Source organism: Cherax quadricarinatus, chromosome 7 (assembly GCF_038502225.1).
Source record: "Cherax quadricarinatus isolate ZL_2023a chromosome 7, ASM3850222v1, whole genome shotgun sequence".
NCBI classification, from domain to species: Eukaryota; Metazoa; Arthropoda; class Malacostraca; order Decapoda; family Parastacidae; genus Cherax; species Cherax quadricarinatus.
The window spans coordinates 11,710,685-11,733,184 of NC_091298.1; the positions used below are offsets into that span (position 1 = coordinate 11,710,685).

Genomic DNA, 22,500 nt, shown 5'->3' on the forward strand with positions numbered 1-22,500 from the left:
TGAAGGAAGAGTAGCATCAGTTACTCGAATCAAGAGTTCTTTAAGAGTACAGCAGTCTGGTGAACCTCGTGCTATTGATGCAGACTTTTTGATGTAAAAATATTTAAAGAAACAACAGGCATGTCTAATCAATATCCACAGGAAAATAAAGTAAGAGTAAGAAGCGAATGCACAAGAAGAATAGAGACAATAATTAAAGAATAAATGGAAGACAATGAATTTGAGAAATAAAGTGTTAGATAAAAGTAGAGATAAGATAATAAGAAAGATATATTTGAAGCAGTGTTGATTTACTAATGCAATGTCAGTATGTATGTTCGTGGCTGTAAAAAAATAAGAACAGGACGGGGAAAACGAGAAACGAAAAATTAATATAGAAAATGGTTGGAAAAAATCATTAAAAAAATATTTTTGCAATGGAATAAGTATACAGAGAAGGCGGATTTCATTGCTAAGAAAAGAGAGCTAGTAAGATCGCTGAAGGAGCTCAAAAGAAGAGAAAATATAAGAATGAGTGAGTTATTAGCAGAAACATTTGCTCATATAAATATTTACGGAGAAAGATGAGAAAATCTATTGAGTACTGAATTTGTCTAATAAAAGATGATCTGGGAAAATGCTTAATAGCGAGGTTGTAGATGTTTTGGCTATTTACTAAATGTATACGAAGACGTAGAGGCAGAAATTTCATGCATGGAAGGGGAAAAATGTTTTGCACTAGACTTATAATGCTCCAGAAGAGTATGAAGAAAGCGAGTTACGAAGTAGGGTAATAAAAGAATAAAAACATCACATACGGATGAGGTTTATACTGAAACAGTGAAAGGTGGTTTTGAAACAACTGGTATGTCAAACATCATGATCAGTTTGCATAAATCGAAAGAGTGCTAGGGAGAAGAATTTTCTGTTGAGTCTACCAGTTAATGTGCAATGCATAATTGTTATTGATTGTGTTTAGAACGACAGACTATGTTTGCTGAAGAACAAGGTTGATTTTAAAAAAGTACTGGGACATGTGGCACAGGAGCTGTTTGTTGTTTGCTGTTCTTATGGAAAAGGCGTACGACAGTGGATCGGGAAATTTGAGTGGAATATGTAGTTAAGCAGCTGTGCGATTTAAAAAATAAACTGTATATGGAGAGCGAAGCCTAAGTAGAGGTGTGCGGAAAGGAAGGGAAATATTTTTTAAATATTGCTTAAGACGATGCATACGGAGGTGGAAAGAGAACTAAAGATTTGAGATTTTCAACACTAGACTAATATGAAGGAGTGGCCACTTTATATATGAAGTAGCGTTACAGAAAGACTCAGATGCTGAAGGAAGTTTATGGAGGTATCCGAAAGGGTGAGTCATAAACTTCATTTGAAATAAAACTCACTAAATCAAGGTAGAGAATGAAGGAATGGAGGTCTGACCGAAAGAAAATTATGTGGAGGAAATTAATGTAGTTAGACGCATATCAAAAGATGGGACTAAGGAGGATAAGTTGAATAATAGATAAGGGAAAGAAAGTTGAAGGTACATTGAAGAGTCTATGGAAACAGGTTTCTCACTCGGTGCAAATGTTTGACTACATATAAGATGCATAGAGTTAACGCATTTACGTGAGTGTGACTGAAGGTGTCCATTACTAAGAAGCTATGTATGGTTTCACATATTAAAATATTATAGGTTAAGTTAGGATGGTAAATTAATTTTGGTGCAATTAAGCAAAAACTCTTAAACAATTCATTTGCGAGAATGTATGTATTAATCATATGTATTAATAAATTATAAAAAAAAATTGTTTTAAAAATTCTGCTCGTTTTACAGTGCCAAAATAGGACGATATACAATATCTCTTTCTCTCTCTCTCTCTCTTTCTCTCTTTCTCTCCCTCTCTCTCTCTCTCTCTCTCTCTCTCTCTCTCTCTCTCTCTCTCTCTCTCTCTCTCTCTCTCTCTCTCTCTCTCTCTCTCTCTCTCTCATATATAGATATATATATATATATATATATATATATATATATATATATATATATATATATATATATATATATGTCGTGCCGAATAGGTAAAATTGGTCAATTAGCAAGAACTCATTTAAAATTAAGTCTTTTCTAAATTTTCTCTTATACATTTAAAGATATATATTTTTCATTCATGTTAATGTAAAAATTAATAATTTTGTACCAGAAGAACCTTAGAAAAATTACCTAACCTTATTATATCAAGGGCAATTTAATTTAGCCTAATCCAACTAAATATATTTTTAGATAAGTTTCTTACCTTATTCGGCAAGAAGAGCGTTGCTGTTTAAGCCAAAATCGCAAGTTTTACCTATTCGGCACCACACACACACACACACACACACACACACACACACACACACACACACACACACACACACTGTTACAAAAAACGCGATTCTAAAAGCTTAGAGATCTCCAGTGAATACTAGAAAGGACTTCCCTTCTAGCATCCAGCCTGTTACTGGGTTTTCCTAACAAGTAGTCAGTATCCTTGTCCAATTATCCATTAGAATTCAGTATGATTCAATAGTGCTTCAGGATTACAACTGGTAGGCTACTAACTAGAAAAATTAAAAATTAATAAATTTATTAAGTCTAGAGGTATATTAACAAATTAAATTAAATTAATCACAGTAATCAAAATAATATCACTTCTCTCGAGTACATTATTATTGTGCTGAAAGCACATATCACATTTATATTTCTTAAGTACCGTCTGGTACATTAACATTTAATAAGATATTACAAATATGTACAAGTAATTTTGTGTGTACGTGTGTAAGTGCTCTAAGTAGTTCGCTTTGTCAGACGACTCGACTAGACTTAAACAAGTGACTGACAGTCCTCACATTAACTAACTTCTTGACCAATTGGCAATCAGAGCAGTCTGCTTGAACAATAAAAAGAATGCTAAGCCCAATAGCAATATAACAAGCAACTGCGACACAGAATCAGGAACAAGGAAATAATATAACTACACTAAGTACGGACCATCTGCAGATCCTCCACAAGAGTCACAAAACTCCCATACTACTGAATCTAAGTTCAGCATAAGAAAATCCCCGACTGTGATAATACACAGATACCAGTAAAAATTAGGTCAGAAGCTACAGCTCAGGACCTGAGTTGTTACGAGTGTCTATGCGACACAACCTCAGTACAACGTCGAAAATCACTGTCTATACAATGTTCTGTGAACAGAGTTCTACAGAACTAACAAGAATAATGAGACAGACAATCTGTCCAACCACCAAGAGAGTCTAGACCAGACTGAATACTTCAGGTGAGGTGAGGACACCCCCCCTCGATCACGTGATAGCTCCGTGGGTTGCTGCCCAGCAAGAAGCCGGCAGGGAAACGAGCAAAGAGCGATAATTACAGTAGTTAGACAATCAAGACTTGAACTGAGCACATATGTTACATCCTACCTAACAACATGACTAAGTCAAATAATAATATAAAGTCATATATTTACGATTTAGCTATTATCTCAAATATAAGCAATATAAAATTATATGAAAAGGTAATATACATTATATTCATAATCATAATATACATTATTTATATTGCAACCCATTCAGGGGTTGCAACACACACACACACACACACACACACACACACACATGCACACACAGAGTGGGCACCTGTGACCAGCGGGGTCCCACAGGGGTCAGTCCTAGGACCAGTGCTGTTTCTGGTATTTGTGAACGACATGACGGAAGGAATAGACTCTGAGGTGTCCCTGTTTGCAGATGACGTGAAGTTGATGAGAAGAATTCACTCGATCGAAGACCAGGGATCTGGACAGGCTGCAGACCTGGTCCAGCAATTGGCTCCTGGAGTTTAATCCCACCAAGTGCAAAGTCATGAAGATTGGGGAAGGGCAAAGAAGACCGCAGACGGAGTACAGTCTAGGGGGCCAGAGACTACAAACCTCACTCAAGGAAAAAGATCTTGGGGTGAGTATAACACCAGGCACATCTCCTGAAGCGCACATCAACCAAATAACTGCTGCAGCATATGGGCGCCTAGCAAACGTCAGAACAGCATTCCGACATCTTAATAAGGAATCGTTCAGGACCCTGTACACCGTGTACGTTAGGCCTATATTGGAGTATGCGGCACCAGTTTGGAACCCAAACCTAGCCAAGCACGTAAAGAAACTAGAGAAAGTGCAAAGGTTTGCAACAAGACTAGTCCCAGAGCTAAGAGGTATGTCCTACGAGGAGAGGTTAAGGGAAATCAACCTGACGACACTGGAGGACAGGAGAGATAGGGGGGACATGATAACGACATACAAAATACTGAGAGGAATTGACAAGGTAGACAAAGACAGGATGTTCCAGAGATTAGACACAGTAACAAGGGGACACAGTTGGAAGTTGAAGACACAGATGAATCACAGGGATGTTAGGAAGTATTTCTTCAGCCACAGAGTAGTCAGTAAGTGGAATAGTTTGGGAAGCGATGTAGTGGAGGCAGGATCCATACATAGCTTTAAGCAGAGGTATGATAAAGCTCACGGTTCAGGGAGAGTGACCTAGTAGTGACCAGTGAAGAGGCGGGGCCAGGAGCTTGGACTCGACCCCTGCAACCTCAATTAGGTGAGTACAACTAGGTGAGTACACACACACACACACACACACACACACACACTCACACACACACATACACACACACACACACACACACACACATACACACACTCACACACACACACACACACACACAGACACATGTATATATATATATTTCAACCTGCCATCTCCCACCTAGGTAGGGTGACCCAAAAAAAAAGGAAGAAACACTTTTACCATCATTCACTATATCACTGTCTTGCCAGTGATGCGCCGATACTACACTTCAAAGCTACAAATATCCCCACCCTTCCTTCAGAGTGCATACATAATTTGAAAGGGGAATAATTGAATAAGTATGTTTTAAGTTTTCTGAGTAAAGAGTACAGCGGAATCATTACTGAAGGAGGTAAAGGAAAAACAGAAAGTAGGATTGCCGAGAAACAAGATATATTTTGACTGGAAGGGGACGAGTGGATTCAGCTTTTATGTTAAATCATCTAGGTGAGCAATAGTTATATAAGGGTAAGGAGCCATTACATTTATGTATTTGGAAACAGCATATGATAGAGTGGATAGGGGAGTGATGGGGCGGTTACTACAGATAAATAGCAAAGGGTTAGGAGGTTAAAATCTGTAGTGAGGCTTCATAAGCAGATTGAAGTTCTGATTTGAAGAAAGTAATAAATTTATAGTAAAAGTCGGATTCTGAAAGAGAAGAGTGATGTCAACGTAGTCATTTGAATCTTTATGAACGGGACTGCTACAGAAATGAATGTTGATGCGTTGATGGAAGAGCGGTGTAAAAAAATACGGAATCTGACATAAGAGGTAAATGTCATAGTTTCGATTTTGATGACGAGACAGTTAGTGCTTTTAGAGATTTTGAAGACAATCTTCGGAAGTTAGTGAAATAATACGGGAATTATATGAAAGAAGGAAATTTTAAAAAGAACACAATAAAGAGTAAAATGATGACTGTAAGAAGACTACGCTATGAAAATATATATTTTTACTGACGATTTTGTATGGGTGTGGGAAAAAAATCTTCAAATCTTCCAGAGACGAGATGGCTGTACGCGATAAGCTTGTGCATAAATATAAACTATGTACCAGAAATATTATGCAGTGAATAAAGAATGAAGAAATCGGTAGACAGTGTGGTATGAAATATAAAATTTAAAGGGCAGAGAAAGGGTATTGAAATGTTTAATCGTACTGAAGGAGCCAAATAACTGAACAAAAAGGTATACAAATATGGAGTAGATACAAGAGCATAAGAACATAAGAACAAATATGGAGTAGATACAAGGAAATATGTGGGATATATTAGGAGAAAATAACGGAAAATGTAAAGAAACTTTGAAACATAGAGACTCGAACTTCTAGCAAGTATGTATTAAAGAGGAGATAAGTGGTTATTTAGTCCTTGAAGCGCTGTTTAAATGTGAGCAAGATAAGATTTATGAATGGATTCCAGGAGGCTGGCTAGGAAGGTTTCAGTTGTAGATGAATGACTTACAGTGTATGTATCCGCATTAATAGGTGAGTATGTATGATGACAGAGAATGAATGATGGTGAGAAGCTGCCGGTATGTTAATATACATATATGTATATATATATATAATATATATATATATATATATATATATATAATATATATATATATATATATATATTTTTTATTATTATTTTATTATCACACCGGCCGATTCCCACCAAGGCAGGGTGGCCCGAAAAAGAAAAACTTTCACCATCATTCACTCCATCACTGTCTTGCCAGAAGGGTGCTTTACACTACAGTTTTTAAACTGCAACATTAACACCCCTCCTTCAGAGTGCAGGCACTGTACTTCCCATCTCCAGGACTCAAGTCCGGCCTGCCGGTTTCCCTGAATCCCTTCATAAATGTTACTTTGCTCACACTCCAACAGCACGTCAAGTATTAAAAACCATTTGTCTCCATTCACTCCTATCAAACACGCTCACGCATGCCTGCTGGAAGTCCAAGCCCCTCGCACACAAAACCTCCTTTACCCCCTCCCTCCAACCCTTCCTAGGCCGACCCCTACCCCGCCTTCCTTCCACTACAGACTGATACACTCTTGAAGTCATTCTGTTTCGCTCTATTCTCTCTACATGTCCGAACCACCTCAACAACCCTTCCTCAGCCCTCTGGACAACAGTTTTGGTAATCATATATATATATATATATATATATATATATATATATATATATATATATATATATATATGTGTGTGTGTGTGTGTGTGTGTGTGTGTGTGTGTGTGTACTCACCTAGTTGTATTCACCTGGTTGAGGTTGCAGGGGTCGAGTCGTAGTTCCTGGCCCCGCCTCTTCACTGGTCGCTACTAGGTCACTCTCCCTGAACCGTGAGCTTTATCATACCTCTGTGTGTGTGTGTCTGTGTGTCTGTGTCTGTGTCTGTGTCTGTGTGTATGTGTGTACTCACCTATTTGTGGTTGCAGGGGTCGAGTCTTAGATCCTGGCCCCGCCTCTTCACCGGTTGCTACTGGGCCCTCTCTCTCCCCGCTCCATGAGCTTTATCAAACCTCGTCTTAAAACTGTGTATGGTTCCTGCCTCCACTACGTCATTTTCTAGGCTATTCCACTGCCTTACAACCTTACAACTCTATGACTGTCTTCAACTTCCAATTGTGGCCTCTTGTTTCTGAGTCCCCTCCCTGGAAATACTTCCTAATATCTCTCTGGAACTAACCTTGTTGCAAACCTTTGTACTTTCTCTAGTTTCTTGACGTGCTTTATCAAGTGCGGGTTCCAAACAGGTGCTGCATACTCCAGTAAGGGCCTGACATACACGGTGTACAGTGTCTTGAACGATTCCTTACTAAGGTATCGGAATGCTGTTCTCAGGTTTGCCAGGCGCCCATATGCTGCAGCAGTTATCTGACTGATGTGTGCTTCCGGAGACATGCTCGGTGTTATACTCACCCCAAGATCTTTCTCCTTTAGTGAGGCTTGCAGTCTTTGGCCACCTAGCCTATACTCTGTCTATACTCCTGCAGTTCTGTGGTGGGTTATACATCACTCCAATGACTACTTTATGTTCTCCGGACTGAATTGTACCTATAATGTAGTCTCTTTCTCCAATCATGTCCATGCCTTCCATTTCCTCAAATCCCCATCGGTGTTTTATGAGCAGTGCAACCCCTCCTCCCCCTCTACTCCTTCTATCTTTCCTCAGGATCTGATATCCCGTTGGGAAGATTGTGTCTGTTATTGTCTCAGCGAGTTTTGTTTCTGTGACTGCTATGATGTCTGGGGATTTTTCACTGATTCTTTCGTTCCACTCCTCATGTTTATTCGTTATTCCATCCGCGTTTGTGTACCAAACTTTCAGTTTCTTTTCTATCATTGTGGTCATGCAAGAATATTGGGGTTGGGGAGCGAGAGCCTTGGTGGGGGCCTATATTGGGCTGTGGTGTAGGTGGGGTTTGTGATGAGGGGGGTGGGGTCAGAATACCCATAAGCGACAGCTGTTGGGGTGAGGTTTGTGATATGGGGGTTGGTGGCAGAGGGAACAGTGAGTGGGTTGTAGTATAGGTTGCTCAGTTGCGTTGGGAATGTCGCGGTTGGAGTCTTTTGGTGGGAGATTCTGTGGGGTGTGTTTGCCCTTCCTCCTGTGTCTGGGTCCTGTGTGTGTGTGTGTGTGTGTGTGTGTGTGTGTGTGTGTGTGTGTGTGTGTGTGTGTGTGTGTGTGTGTCTGCGTGTGTCTGTGTGTTACATATCGTTGTCGAATAAGGAGAGTGAAAACATTTTTGCCGTAAATCTGAATATGTATAATAGGACATATATGTATGCAATACCTATATATACATATATATATATATATATATATATATATATATATATATATATATATATATATATATATATATATATATATATATATATCATAGGCCATATATACATATATGACCTGTGGTGAATATAACAAAATTTAGCTAAAAAAAAAAGCAAGGTTAAGTTAGGCTTGGAGACATTTCTAAGTTACGTTTGGTCTAAAATTCATTTTTTTTACACCATTGCCAATGAAAAAATATATCTACCAATCTTCCAAAAAAATTTTCGAAAGTCCAACTTTTAAGGGAGTTCGGCATGTTCGTTTTTTTAGCCACAACATGTATATGTTTACGTTTGTGTATGTGTATGTTGTATGTTTGTACTTACCTATTCGTACTCACCTGTTGGTGGTTGCAGGGGTCCTGTCGTAGCTCATGGTTCCTCCTCTTCGCTGTGTGTGTGTGTGTGTGTGTGTGTGTGTGTGTGTGTGTGTGTGTGTGTGTGTGTGTGTGTGTGTGTGTGTGTGTGTGTGTGTGTGTTTGTGTGTATGTACATGTATAAATGCAAAGATAGAGAGAGGAGGAAGTGCAGCACTCAGAGTAGCAGTGTTTACCTGTAAAGCAGAGAATACAAAATTGAAACCATCATCCGGAAGAAAAACACACAAATGTAAACACAAACGCAACAAGCACATGATACAACAAGAACTCGTACAAATTGAAAATGTGACAAAAAAACTTAAACAAATACGCAAAAAACATAAATAGAATTCTAGCAAAACAAGCTCGTCACCAGATGCTGGGTAAGGACAAATATTACACTGCAGCTTGAGCAAACACAAACAAAAGAACAAACACACGAATGAATATACCAATGCAGCCGTAATTCTAAAATACAATAAATGACGAGAGAACAGCTAGAAAATATGGGGTAAATGGGATCCACCCTCCCCCCCAACGTAATTTCATTTCGCAGAAAGGAAACAAAAAATATTTGCTTCTCTCTGCATAATCAGGAATTTGAGGGCAGAATTGTGGAGAATATAATGAAATATTATCAATATTTGTACGCCGTTGAAGCCTTTGCCCTAATACGATGCAATCAAATAACTGAAAGATAATTAAACATTTGAATGCAACAATTCCTGTTTACTCTAGGAATGGATCCATGAGAAAGTACAAGGGAAAGAGAGATAGCATAAGATTTGGGAGTCAACACCAGACTGTCTGCTGAGAACTATCTGCTTCTACATAGATTAAGGACTTTTGTGTATTTTCCAGGTGTAATTTAAGGAAAGAGCAAAAGAAGTCTTCCATTTCTTACGGCTGCTGTCAGCATATTCCTTACTATATTGTAAATATGGCATGGAATTTATAGGAGAGACTGTAGGGAAGACAGAGGCGTCAGCTTCTAGTTAATTAGTACTGCTTCAGTCTCATAAATTACTACTGCTATTCTACTACCACTGACAGAGTTGTGTGTACCAGTGTTTCTGCTCATTATAACTTGTGTTTTAATGTGGCTACGACAAGTATCTATTTAGATCTTTATTATTAATATTGACTTGGTTGAGAGAGTGAGATAGAGAAGAGAGGGGGAGAGGGAAAGAGGGACAAATTTAAATAAATGAAGGGCTAAAAGAACTGGGATAATAAGAGACGACTTGAAGATAGTGAGAAAAGTGAATGAGTGAAAGCCTTTCAAAATTTTCCATAGTTTGTCTAGGATATGTATATGTCGGGCCTAATAGGTAAAACTTGCAATTTTGGCTTAAATAGCAACGCTCTTCATGCCGAACAAGGCAAGCGAAAATTTGTGTTTGCAATAATTTCACAAAAATCATTCTGAACCTAACGAAAAAAAATATATTTCATTGTCTTTGTTTATTATTAAATTACTGTAAACTTATTTAAAATATAATTAGTTGGATTAAGCCAAATTAAATTGCGCTTGTTATATGATTAGATAAGTTTCCTAATGTTCTTTTGATACAAAATTATTAATTTTTACTTCAACATAAATGATAAAAATAAATCTTTTAACGTATAAGTAAAATTTTTAGAAAGGACTTAATTTTAAATGGATTCCTGTTAACTGACCAATTTTACCTATTCGCTATATATATATATATATATATATATATATATATATATATATATATATATATATATATATATATATATATATATATATATATATATATATATATATATTATACATACATACGGTAAATTTTCAACTAATGATTTCCATTCCATTTCTTCATTCATATTACGATGCTTACACCCCATCAACACTTTAGATCTTTCCAGACCGCTTGACTCTTGTCACGACAGTCTAATAACACCAATATGTTGCTGCTGCAGACTCACGCTTCGAAATGCTAAAATTTTCTCCACACCTTCAGTTCATTCCATCCTGAAGAATCGTGTCAATCGTTTTCCATTTATCCCCAGATAAGTACACACACTTGGTCAACCTATCTTGCTGCATTCCTTCTAAATAAAGAAACTTTCGCTCCTGTCACTTTAAATTTTACCTTTCATACAACCGTACCGTCATATAATTTTCTAACATTTAATTATCTTCATAATATTTACAATACATATTGACATCAGACATGATACTTCCCCTTCCTCAGGCTTACTCCTACTGTGTTACACATCATAACTAATGCATCGGTACACCTATACTCTGATACCTACAGCATCATTTTATTTAGATTAGTTTTCGAGTAGATATTCCGGCATCAAGTGTTCTGCAGTTAAATAAAAATCAGGCATCAGTTTGTAAAAAATATTAAAAACCTTCAAAAATTAAAAGAGGAAAGCTAAAAATAAAAATGAATATTTCACAGTCCTTTATTGCACTATGAATGTTTTTCATGGATGGTAAAAGAGTTTTTCCTTGTGTTAGTTCCATGGTCTTTTATTGACTAGACAACACACTGAAGTAGTTCATGTTTCCTACTTGGTCAGTAACTTTGGATTATTGGTGAATTGCGCTGGATACTAGTTTGCTAAATAGTTCGTTTGTTAATCCCGATTCATCATTGATACGCAGCTCGAGTTATCGTTTGGTTTTTCCAATGTACATAACTCAACAGCTATGACAAAAATATCCATAAACTTGAGTGGACTGTGTTTCAACCTATCATCCTTGAGCACAAACTTTGTATAATATATTCAGTCTTAAATATTGATCAATCTATTAATTGAGAGTAGAAATATCTATCTTTTCACAACAATTTTTACTGTTAGAGGATTTAACAGTTTCCGTATCTTTTATAATATAAACATATATGAAAATCTCGAGTGGCTAATGAGGGTATAAAATTTAGCCTATACACTTAAAGAATAAATGAAGGGACTATTTTAGTTAATTTAGTGAATAGAGCTTTAAGATATACTGTGGCTGTGGAGCTATTATTATTATTAGTAGTAGTAGTAGTAGTATCATTTATTATTATTATTATTATTATTATTATTATTATTATTATTATTATTATTATTATTATTATTATTATTAACTGCGTAAAAGAAGGTGGAGAAGTTTCAATGTTTCACTTGGTTATGTCAAGTGTAAACTCAGCATTTGTAAACATTTAAATAATGCAGGGAAGCTGGTGCTTGATAAGGTGACTTGTGCACTAAATACTGGCATGAATATGACTACGATATACTAATGGTCTGAACTCCACTGGGTATTCCTGCAGCAATTCTACACTGGACTGAGCGGGGGAAACATCAGCCAAAGTAGATCCTAGTAGATTGCCCATTGCAACTCCATCTTTTTGTTTAAAAATTTTTTTTGGATTATGAAATAACAATCACTTCAGCCAGTGATATTAATTTGTGAAGCTGTTGTTGGGTCAATTTTGGTGAATAGTTTTAAACAAAATATCTTTACATAAATCTATTGTCTCTGTCAATGATGTATTTGTTAATGAGGAGCTTCAAAACAAGCCTGCATACATTTTTTTCGAAATTTGCTTAATACATTTCATATAAAAAAAATAAGCGAGTCTTGATTTGCATACTGATAAATAATTACAGGTATTAACAGAGAAAAAAAAATATTTTGATATTTATAAGAAAATATGTCGGTAGGTGAAATTATCTGTCTTATAATCAGTCAATTTCCCAACAAAATTAAGTGTTCTTGAAAATCCCTTTATTACGTCTAATTTTATTGAGACCGGGTAATAGAACCTAACTATGCAAACGTTAAAATTTTGTGAAGTCATTTACGTATATAATGAAAGGTTTGTTTATGTAATAATTTTTAAAGACTTGATAATGCAGGAAATATATACCGAAAAGTTTCTCTAATTCCTATTTAAGTGATTAAAGTATTCTTAACAGATAGGTGTTGAACAGGATATGCCCCTGTTCAACATGATACAGTGTTTGTACAGAGATGGGTGATATTTAGCGGTGTATGCAGAAAACCCATACATAGGTATGCAAAGCATTTCGAGTTGTATGGTGTAGCCGATAGACTTTAAATCCAGATTTTCAATCTAATTACCTAATTACCGTGGTATGGTTTGCAAACAAACCATACCACTGGCGGGGATAACACCCGCGATAAGAGGGTTTTATCCCCGCCCATGGTATGGTTTAACTTGATAATGGTCCAAGACAAAGGTGAACGTCATGGAAATTTTCCTCTCTAATTTCTGGGTTAATTTAGAAACAATCGTCTTTCTTTAATATAAGCATTTACCAATAAACTTTAAAGATTTCTTAACTATTAGCACCTATATACTGAGGTAAATATGTAAGATTCATGCGCTTTTTTAGTAAATATGTTAAACATTGACCAATATGTGTTTGGCAGTTTTAATATCAAGACTCTGTCTTTCATGTTTCATTGACACAGACAATGGATATTTGTATAGATTTTTTGTTCAAAGGTATCGATAATATTAAAAAAAATTAGTCGACAACAGCCTCACAAATTATTATCAAAGGCCACAAATGATTGTTATTTCATTTTCAACAAAGGGCTTTTTAAACAAAAAAGATTGAGGTTGCAATGGAAAGCTGACTAGGAACTGCTTTAGCTAGTGCTGCCCTCTCTCAGTAAGAGGAAGAGTGGTCTAATAAGTGACCCATGGAGTTCAGACCAATATTTCTAGAATTCATATAATCTTATCGAGTACTGATGCTCATGCTATACATAAATTCCAAGTTCCCAAATACTTCATTCATGTTTGAAATGGTGTGAGCAATAATAATAATAATAATTACAATATTAACAATAATAATAATAATAATAATAATAAGAAGAAGAAGAAGAAGAAGAAGAAGAAGAAGAAGAAGAAGAAGAAGAAGAAGAAGAAGAAGAAGAAGAAGAAGAAGAAGAAGAAAATATTAAGAATTCTTACAATAATACCTTTACAGTCTCAGTAAATACAGCAGTAAGCCAACATTCATTGACTTAACCAAATTTTCATCATAGGTAATTAGAATAGACAGATAAAACTGTCATATTTTCAATAAGGGTGCACCTAGAAATGGCTATCTCTCAGTGTGTAATCATTCTGGATTAAACTTCCTTGTACAGTCGATAGGAATAAAACGTAACAAATCAAACTGCCATGACAGAAATGCTATTCAGATTGAAGAAAAACTTTAACTACGGGTTCTCGTTTATAAACGTTTGGGGAGATCTGCTATCACGAACCACTAAGCAAACCACTGACAAACAATGGTTTGCTTAGTGACTCTGACACGGAAGACACTGATCACACTGTAAATATGAACTCTTTCCCAGTTTTATTCGGCCAAACCAACACCTAACATGGTCTGTTACCGCACCGCCTACCTCCTGATCTCCAGTCACCTTAGGACACTATGAAGCTGTGATATTGACTAACAAAATCGTAATAACACGATTGCAAACAAACCAATGGACGGATGGGGTTTGAATCCATGGGTTTCAACCCCACCCGTTCCCTGATTTGCTATGATGCTGGGATGTATAAGCTAGTACCGATAAGGCAGCATATGCTTAACATATTTTCGATAAAAATTGAAATATGTCAAAAAGTCTCCAATTATTTTAATTCGTCGACATATTCAATAATAATATATATACTGAGGGACTTTTTAAATGATTTTTTTTAAAATATGTGAAATTTAAAAAAAAAAATATAAATTTGCTAAAACCTTTTATGGGTCATCGTTTGACAATGGCCCCTGTCAGGAGACATTTATACTGTTTCTTGCCGAATAAACAACTGTTTCCAGTCAAAACTTGTGACATTAATTATATGGGATTTGCAAGATGGCAAAAGTTTTAATTTTGATCCATGATTTTCTTTTTATTGTAAAAAGCTTGAATTTTATTCAGAAACCAATCAAAATTATGTTTGGGTTTCACTGCTGGTTTTTCCTCCTTATCCTAGGCATCTAACAGGCGAGTGGAAGGGTGTTAGTTTAGAATGAGTGGAGACACGGGGTTTTTATGACTTGGCGTACTGTTGGAGTGCGAGCAATTTAACGTTAATGAAGGGATTCAGGTGAAACCGGTTAGTCGAACTTGAGTCCTAGAGGTGGATAGTACAGTGCCTGCACTCTGAAGGAGAGGTAGGGATATAGCAGTATGGAGAGGAATCTGAAATGTAACGTAGGCACGCCTCTGGCAAAAGGCGTGCCTACGTTAAATATATATAAATATATATATATATATATATATATATATATATATATATATATATATATATATATATATATATATATATTTATATATATATATATATATATATATATATATATATATATATATATATATATATATATATATATATATATATATATATATATGTATATACAAGTTACACACATTGTTCATAATTTTATAAAAAAATGTTAATATTTAGTTAAAAATTTATATGCAGCGCATAAGTTAACGTATACATTTGTGATGGGTAAACGTGTTTTTGTGGAGTTTGGTGCACAGGCCCACCCAGCACCCACCACAGAGCCCTGAGCTGGAAACCTCACACCCGAAACACTAATTTCCTCACGAGAGTGAGTCTCCACTCCCTCGACGAATGGCCTTCCGGAGTCAATACTCTGTCAACACTACATCTACGTACATTTAAGTGCGCATGTATTGATTTACTTTGGATATCTGAAATTATTATTTCAGTTGGCACCTTCGACATTCTTTCCCTTCATTGGGGGGGGGTGCCTTGATGCTGGGAAAGGGCTCATGATACAGGGAACTATAGCTACAAACTCCATTTATGAATAAAATCTAATAGCCTTTCATTTCTCAATCGCTGGTCTCCCTTGCAGGTAAGAATAATAATAATAATAATAATAATAATAATAATAATAATAATAATAATAATAATAATAATAATAATAATAATAATAAGAGATTTTCCTTAGAACTCTTTCTTAAACCAAGAAATTTTTTCCAGACCTTGCAAGATTTCCCAAGTAAATTCTGCCAATCAGTTATAAAAAAAATATTGTTCCTCTCTCCCTCATGCTTCTTCCAAACATTCAGAGCCTAGACTAAGTCTTTCCTTCAGAGTCAAATTGGCTTAACCTTCAGAGTTAGGCAGGTGTACCCTATATATTGAGGTAGGTCCATCCTTCCGAGTCATGTAGGTCCACCCTTCAGATTCAGGTAGGCCTACACTTCAGAGTAAAAGAGGCTCACTACATTAGAAGATAAAACTCAGTTAATGAAACGAGTGAACATATCAAACCTCTTTTTTAAGATAAAATTTCAGGCCTTAGGCATAGGTAATAAAACTACAGAGCACACTTTTACCTTTTCTCTCTGTCTTCTGCCTCCCTGCCAAAGCCTAAGACAATTTATTTCTCAGGACAGCTTCTTCACTTATTGAAGGACCAGAATGAACGGACTTTTATTCAGAAGTGCAGCATAACTGGTCAATCTCTCTCTCTCTCTCTCTCTCTCTCTCTCTCTCTCTCTCTCTCTCTCTCTCTCTCTCTCTCTCTCTCTCTCTCTCTCTCTCTCTCTCTCTCTCTCTCTCTCTCTCTCTCTCTCTCTCTCTCTCTCTCTCGCTCTCCCTCTCTCTCTCTCTCTCTCTCTCTCTCTCTCTCTCTCTCTCGTGTGTACACAAATGCGGGTGACACCCGGGGCGTATATTCACGGGTGTACAACATGCTGGGATAGATGGCCCAAGAGGGATATATCGAGGCCGATATTTTTCAGTTTCTCCTGCCCTTTCCTACGATTTTAGGGATTTTATTTAAACTTTTTTTTATATCAATCCTTTACACATGATTTATTTGTTATGGGGTTTTGTGCATTTTTAATTTAAACATATTTGGATAATCTTCATTTTCCTTTTTTGTGTGTCGTATACGTTCATATACATTTATATTTATTTTGATTAAAGTCAGAGCTAAGTGGATATTTCCACTTAGCTCTGACTTTAATCAAAATATTTGGAATAAGAGTATCATTTTCTTGTACAGATATAAAGGTAACATGCAAACTTAATGGCCCTCGTGTACTTGAAAGGTTTTAAACCTTAGACAACATTTAATAAAATTAAGGAATATGCACTGAGAGTTCATCAGTGTATATACGCTGAGAGTTTACCTTAATCTCTATTTTAGGGATTAAAGTGTTCTGGCCTGATAATGTACATGATACATTCACTCTTAATTACCTTAGTGTAATCGGTAGGCTTTAAACTGAATAAACTTTATCATCAAAATTCTTGGACTTGTGATTTAATGAATTTATTTATTTCCTTTTATTGCAGATGGTTTGACTGTACCTTCATTTTGTCGACCTCCAGCTTCATTTTTATCAACAACTCGACCTCGGAACCTTCCAGGATTCGACATACAGTCATCTTTCAGGATTTAATCTCCAAATGCATTTTAGAAGTCCTCTTCCAGCTACCTCTCAGGAGTCGACCTTCTGCTACCTGATATGAGTCGACTAGGATGATTTCTTTCCGCTACCTTCATTTAATAAACCCTCTACGTTTCTCTTCAAATCAAACACCGTATACTACAGTCGAATCAATAACCGCGTATCGTCTATGAATCATACCTCGACCTGCTTACCATTAATCAGTTCTACATGCCTCCTACCAAAATTACTGTACAAATGTCTCCTAAGAGTCGACCTTCACATCACCCACCACGAGTAGACTGTCCACATGTCTTCTACAACATGGCTTCCACATACCATCTCCGAGGTCATCCTCACATATCACTCGGCAATCGTCTCTGCAGTGAATGTCAAGACCCTGATGACTCTCCTCTCACAGGTAAAATTATTAAGCTTCTTATTCTATTTTACCTAGTAAACTTTCAGTAAAGATTCTTTTTTTGTAGTAATGCTTATTTTTTTCTTTGATATCACTGAATTTGTTGATATATTTTGTTGCATTTGAAAGCATTTTATTCAAGATTATTAACTTCGACTGAATCTGAAGCATTTCCTGCCTTTTAAGATCATAAATATTTCCTAATGGCTAGATAATCGATTACTAGCTAAATTATTGTAAAAGGTCGTGAATACGAAGAAATATAAAGAATTATAAAAAATCTCAAACACAAACAATTTACTGGGTACAAGAAATGCCTCATTTTACTTGAAGTATTTTTTGTTAGGAAAATATAAGTGGTATACATGGAGGAAGATAATTATTCATTCAGCGTTGTGTAAATACAGGGTATTAATCTCTATAAATTCTTATAATAAGCATGCCACGTGTATATCTTCAGTGATTAAGAACATTTAAAAATGGATTAAATAACAAGTCATGGAAGACTGACCTCATAAAATTCACAAAATGCCAACTGTCGAACTTGTACAGAAAATGCAGAGAACTATTACATCACCTGCTACATAGGAAGATAATGTAAAAAAATCTGCTTCCCTTCACGAAATATGTCCTGATGATGGAGAAAATCTCTTGATTCATTTAACTGGAGCTACACCTCTCCTTCCATGAATTAAACCTGATTACTTCACGTTCCTCAGACCTTCTATGACACCTACAGGCTTAACGCCTCCAAATAAGCAGAGTAATATATATAATATGGTGTAATATATAATATATGAGTGAGAAGGGCTGGTTTTGATTAGTATCTGAGCTACTGAAGCTAATTCTTGGGAAGCTTAGGGAAAAGGTTGAACAAATGAGTTGGTGGAAATGGTTGGCTTAGAGATGGACTTGCCTAGTTTGGGCCAGTAAGCCTACTGCAGTGTCCTTTCATTCCTATGGTCTTATATTTTACCTAGTGAATAACTCAGTGTTTATTGAAAAGGTAATTTGCGATTTTAAGTTATCTATAACAAAGAAGAAATAATTTTGCCTACTTGAGATGTAAGGCGATTTTATGTATTGTTTAAATTCAGAGCTGCTAATAAACACAGCTCTCAAGAATTATGAAAGAGAACGCCATTTCTTTATTAGAGCTCTGAATAGAAAACATACCTACAGTCAGTGGTCGGTTTCTAAAAAAAAAATGAATCTGAATTTACGGTTTTTTCTCGAAAATGAAAACAAAACTACGGTATTTTACCCGTGCATAAATATGCATCACCAATATATTTTCCCCTCCCTTTCATCAGTTTCTCTCCTTTCGTTTCCCCCAACTTCCTTTCCTCCCATCCCTTTTCTTTTCCTTCCATCTATCCACATTCCCTTTCTCCCTACTCCTCCCCTTTCCTTCCTTCTATTCCTCCATCTCCCTTCCCTTCCTTCTCTTTCCTCCCACCTATCTGCTACACTCAATTCCCTTCCTGGACCGATCCCCTCTCTTACTTCCTGCCCTTACCTCCCCTATCTTCACCTACCCTCTACCTTCCTCCCTCACCTTCCCTTCCATCCACCCACTCCTTTCTCCATTTTCCTTTCCTTCCATATCTTCATCCACCCATCCCCTCCATTTTTTCCCTCTCCCTCCCTCTCACCCGTTCCTCCATCTTCGCCTCAAATTGATTTTCCCATCGTTACCACAAAAACAAACCTCACTCAATCAAAAGTTCAAGATTTATCTGAAAAGAAATACTTAAATATTATGATAAGAAAAATACAAATGTATAATAATAATCATACATTTACGAACAGGGAAGCAGTTCAGTTGCACATATCAATCAGTCAGTCAATCAATCCCTCTGATGGAGGCTAGGCTAACTTAGCAATGGAAGGCTGGTATGAGCAGACCGTGATATTGGCCATACAGAGCACACACGAAATGAAACTCATCCATCCTGACCCGGGCTGTTTAGAAAGATGTAACACCGAGCGCTGAATATTGATGATGCAGTAGACGCGAAAAATCATTTCCGATACCGGGTATTTTTTTTTTTTTTTTTTTTTTAGCTTTCAGCCTTTTCGACGTTATTTATGCCCTTTATTAGTCCATCAGAGCCTGCGAGCGGTTTGCCAACATTTCTCTGTCACGGTCCCCACATAATGAACGCGCATATGACCGGGTGCCCTCTCATTCCGCGCCGTTTTTTGAAAGTTATGCATGCAATAATTGAATAAAATTTAATTGCTCTGCAAATGCTTCTGCAATATGCTATACAATTACCGTGCATGAAAGTGTCTTTTAAATAATATATCTCTTACGGTGTAAACAAATTGGTGCTTTGTTTTGTGTTCCTGGCCAAACAACCTTTAACATGGAGAAGTTTTAAACCCCATGTATCCCTCCCCATCCAGTTGGGGTGTAGAGTGATGGTGGGGATGGGGGGAGGGAGAAGGGAGACGTGTGGAGATTATGTGAGGAGAGTATTGGGGTCTGAGAGAGAGAAGAGCGTGAAGATGAGATCAGAAAGAAGGCATTGTTTGAAGAGAGTAGGAGTTGTGTGGAGATGAGGTGAGTGGAGGGGTTTTGTTTGTTATAAGATAAGCAGATACGCTTTGTTGAAGTTCTCTCTACATATAGTTTTATAGATTGTTATATAATTACACAATAGTAGCAATAATGAATAATACTTTTAGGCATACAATGACATACTTTCAATTGTAAATTGTTATAGCAGGTGATAACCCAAAAACGCTGTATTAGGGTTATCAAAGCCGCTTCTCGGTTTTCCTTCTGGAGGAACCAAGTCTTCTGTGTCAATATTCCTGACACATTCAACGAAACCTAATAAGTGTCTTGAGCAAGATTCCACTAACATCCAAGATAGCGGCATCTTGAGGGTTTGACTTCATTTCACAAAGGAAGTCGAAACACAGAGGTAGTACCTGAGCCGAGATTTAAGTCACACGGAACAGAGATTTTTGTATTGTCTGCTGGAAATAGCATCTTTATCTATATACTCTATACAAAAACTAAATTATGTGATTATGGTAGTCAATAACTACTGCTATATTTAGGCAAATGGCGAATTATTTTAATATAATATACTAGTGTTTAAAAAAATGTAAAAGTCGAGATCGATGGAAAATAATTTGCAAAATGCAGCCCCTGTTCTTGAACATTCATTGATGTATCATTGTCCAGGATATTCCGTCTAAGATATCTCTAGGGAAAACGACTTCACTTTGAATATCCGCTCATTAAATGCCCGTGGAAGAAGGTTGATAATGCAATAAAATGTGTTAAAGAATTATTTTCGAAGGTCAAACAGATGACTGTCACTGCCACATGTATTTATATGACCAGAATTCCCCGGTACGTGATGTGTCAAAACTCACAATTAACTTAGTAAAACACTTTTAAGCATCGGATGTCCATTGCAGACACTGGCCTCACTAGAAAATATAAAATTTTTGGATATCAAACGCAGGACATTTCAAAAAGCAATATCCACAGTGAGGATGAAAATCGTGATTGATTCTCCGGAATGCTGCTCAGTCTTGAGAGTTGAGAAATCTTATAGGATATCCCATATGTGTAAACAAAAATATTTTGATGTTGGCGAGAGAACTGTTGTGGTGTGGAGGAGTTTGTCACAGAGGTGCTGGTGTGGAGGAAAGTGTCACACAGGTACTGGTGTGGAGGAGAGTGTCACACAGGTGCTGGTGTGCTGTGGTGACAGTCAACTAGGTGGGGTGGTGTGGTGAAAGTCACCAAGGTAGCTGAGTGGTGTAAAGAATCATAGAGGTGGTGGTGTGTTGGAGAGTGAGTCGCACAGGTGGTGGTGTAGTAAGAGTCACACAGGTGGTGGTGTAGTAAGGGTCACATAGGTGGTGGTGTGGTAAGAGTCACACAGGTGGTGGTGTGGTAAGAGTCACACAGGTGGTGGTGTGGAATAGAGCTACAGAGGTGGCGGTGTGGTGTTGAGTTACACAGGTGGTGTGGTGGAGAGAGAGATCCACATAGGTGGTATAGAGAGCCACACAGGTGGTGTGGTGGAGAGAGAGCCACACAGGTGGTGTGGTGGAGCGAGAGCCACACAGGTAGTGTGGTGGAGAGGCACATAGGTGATGCTGGGCTGGGGAAAGCACCTTCAGCACTGCCCTAGTAACCTGCAATCACTGCTATATATACTGGCTATCCCTGTTCCCCTACCCTCCAATTTTTTAACCTTTGTTTATCTCTTTCTCTCTCCCTCTATCTCTTCCCCTCTCTCTCCGGTTCCCTCTCTCTTTTTCCCTCTTCCCCTCTCTCTCTCCCTCTCTCTCTCTCTCTCTCTCACGCTTCTCCTTTAATGCCCTACTATTTCTGTTTTTCCTGTTGAGTTTTAACTTGTTATGTTATTATTTGATTTACTATTGTTTCTTTTTTTCCTTTTAGCTATGTATATTTAAATATAGATCTCTCTCTCTCTCTCTCTCTCTCTCTCTCTCTCTCTCTCTCTCTCTCTCTCTCTCTCTCTCTCTCTCTCTCTCTCTCTCTCTCTCTCTCTCTCTCTCTCTCTCTCTCTCTCTCTTTCTCTCTGAAAAAAAGTCTGAAAAAATGTAGATGTATACATGTACATTAATTTATCTATATTTGTGTTGTATTCACTTCTATAGCATTTCTGGGTTTTTCCATATTGTTGCCTCCTCGAGAAGGTTTTTCTTATTACTTGGAGGTACATGGGAAAGTCAGATAACAAAAGTCCAAAGCTCATATCGAGATTATCTACGGAGAAGGACCAGCTATATTTTAAGTACCTCTAA

The 22,500-nt window shown here is 36.9% G+C and overlaps 1 long non-coding RNA gene across 1 annotated transcript in view; it reads left to right on the forward strand.

The window, feature by feature from the left end:
* LOC128686754 (uncharacterized) overlaps window positions 1-22,500 on the forward strand; it is a 190,517-nt gene that overhangs the window by 10,211 nt on the left and 157,806 nt on the right. The window contains exon 3 of the long non-coding RNA XR_011391710.1: window positions 17,179-17,694. This is a non-coding gene — a long non-coding RNA (uncharacterized lncRNA). The remainder of the gene's footprint in view (window positions 1-17,178; window positions 17,695-22,500) is intronic.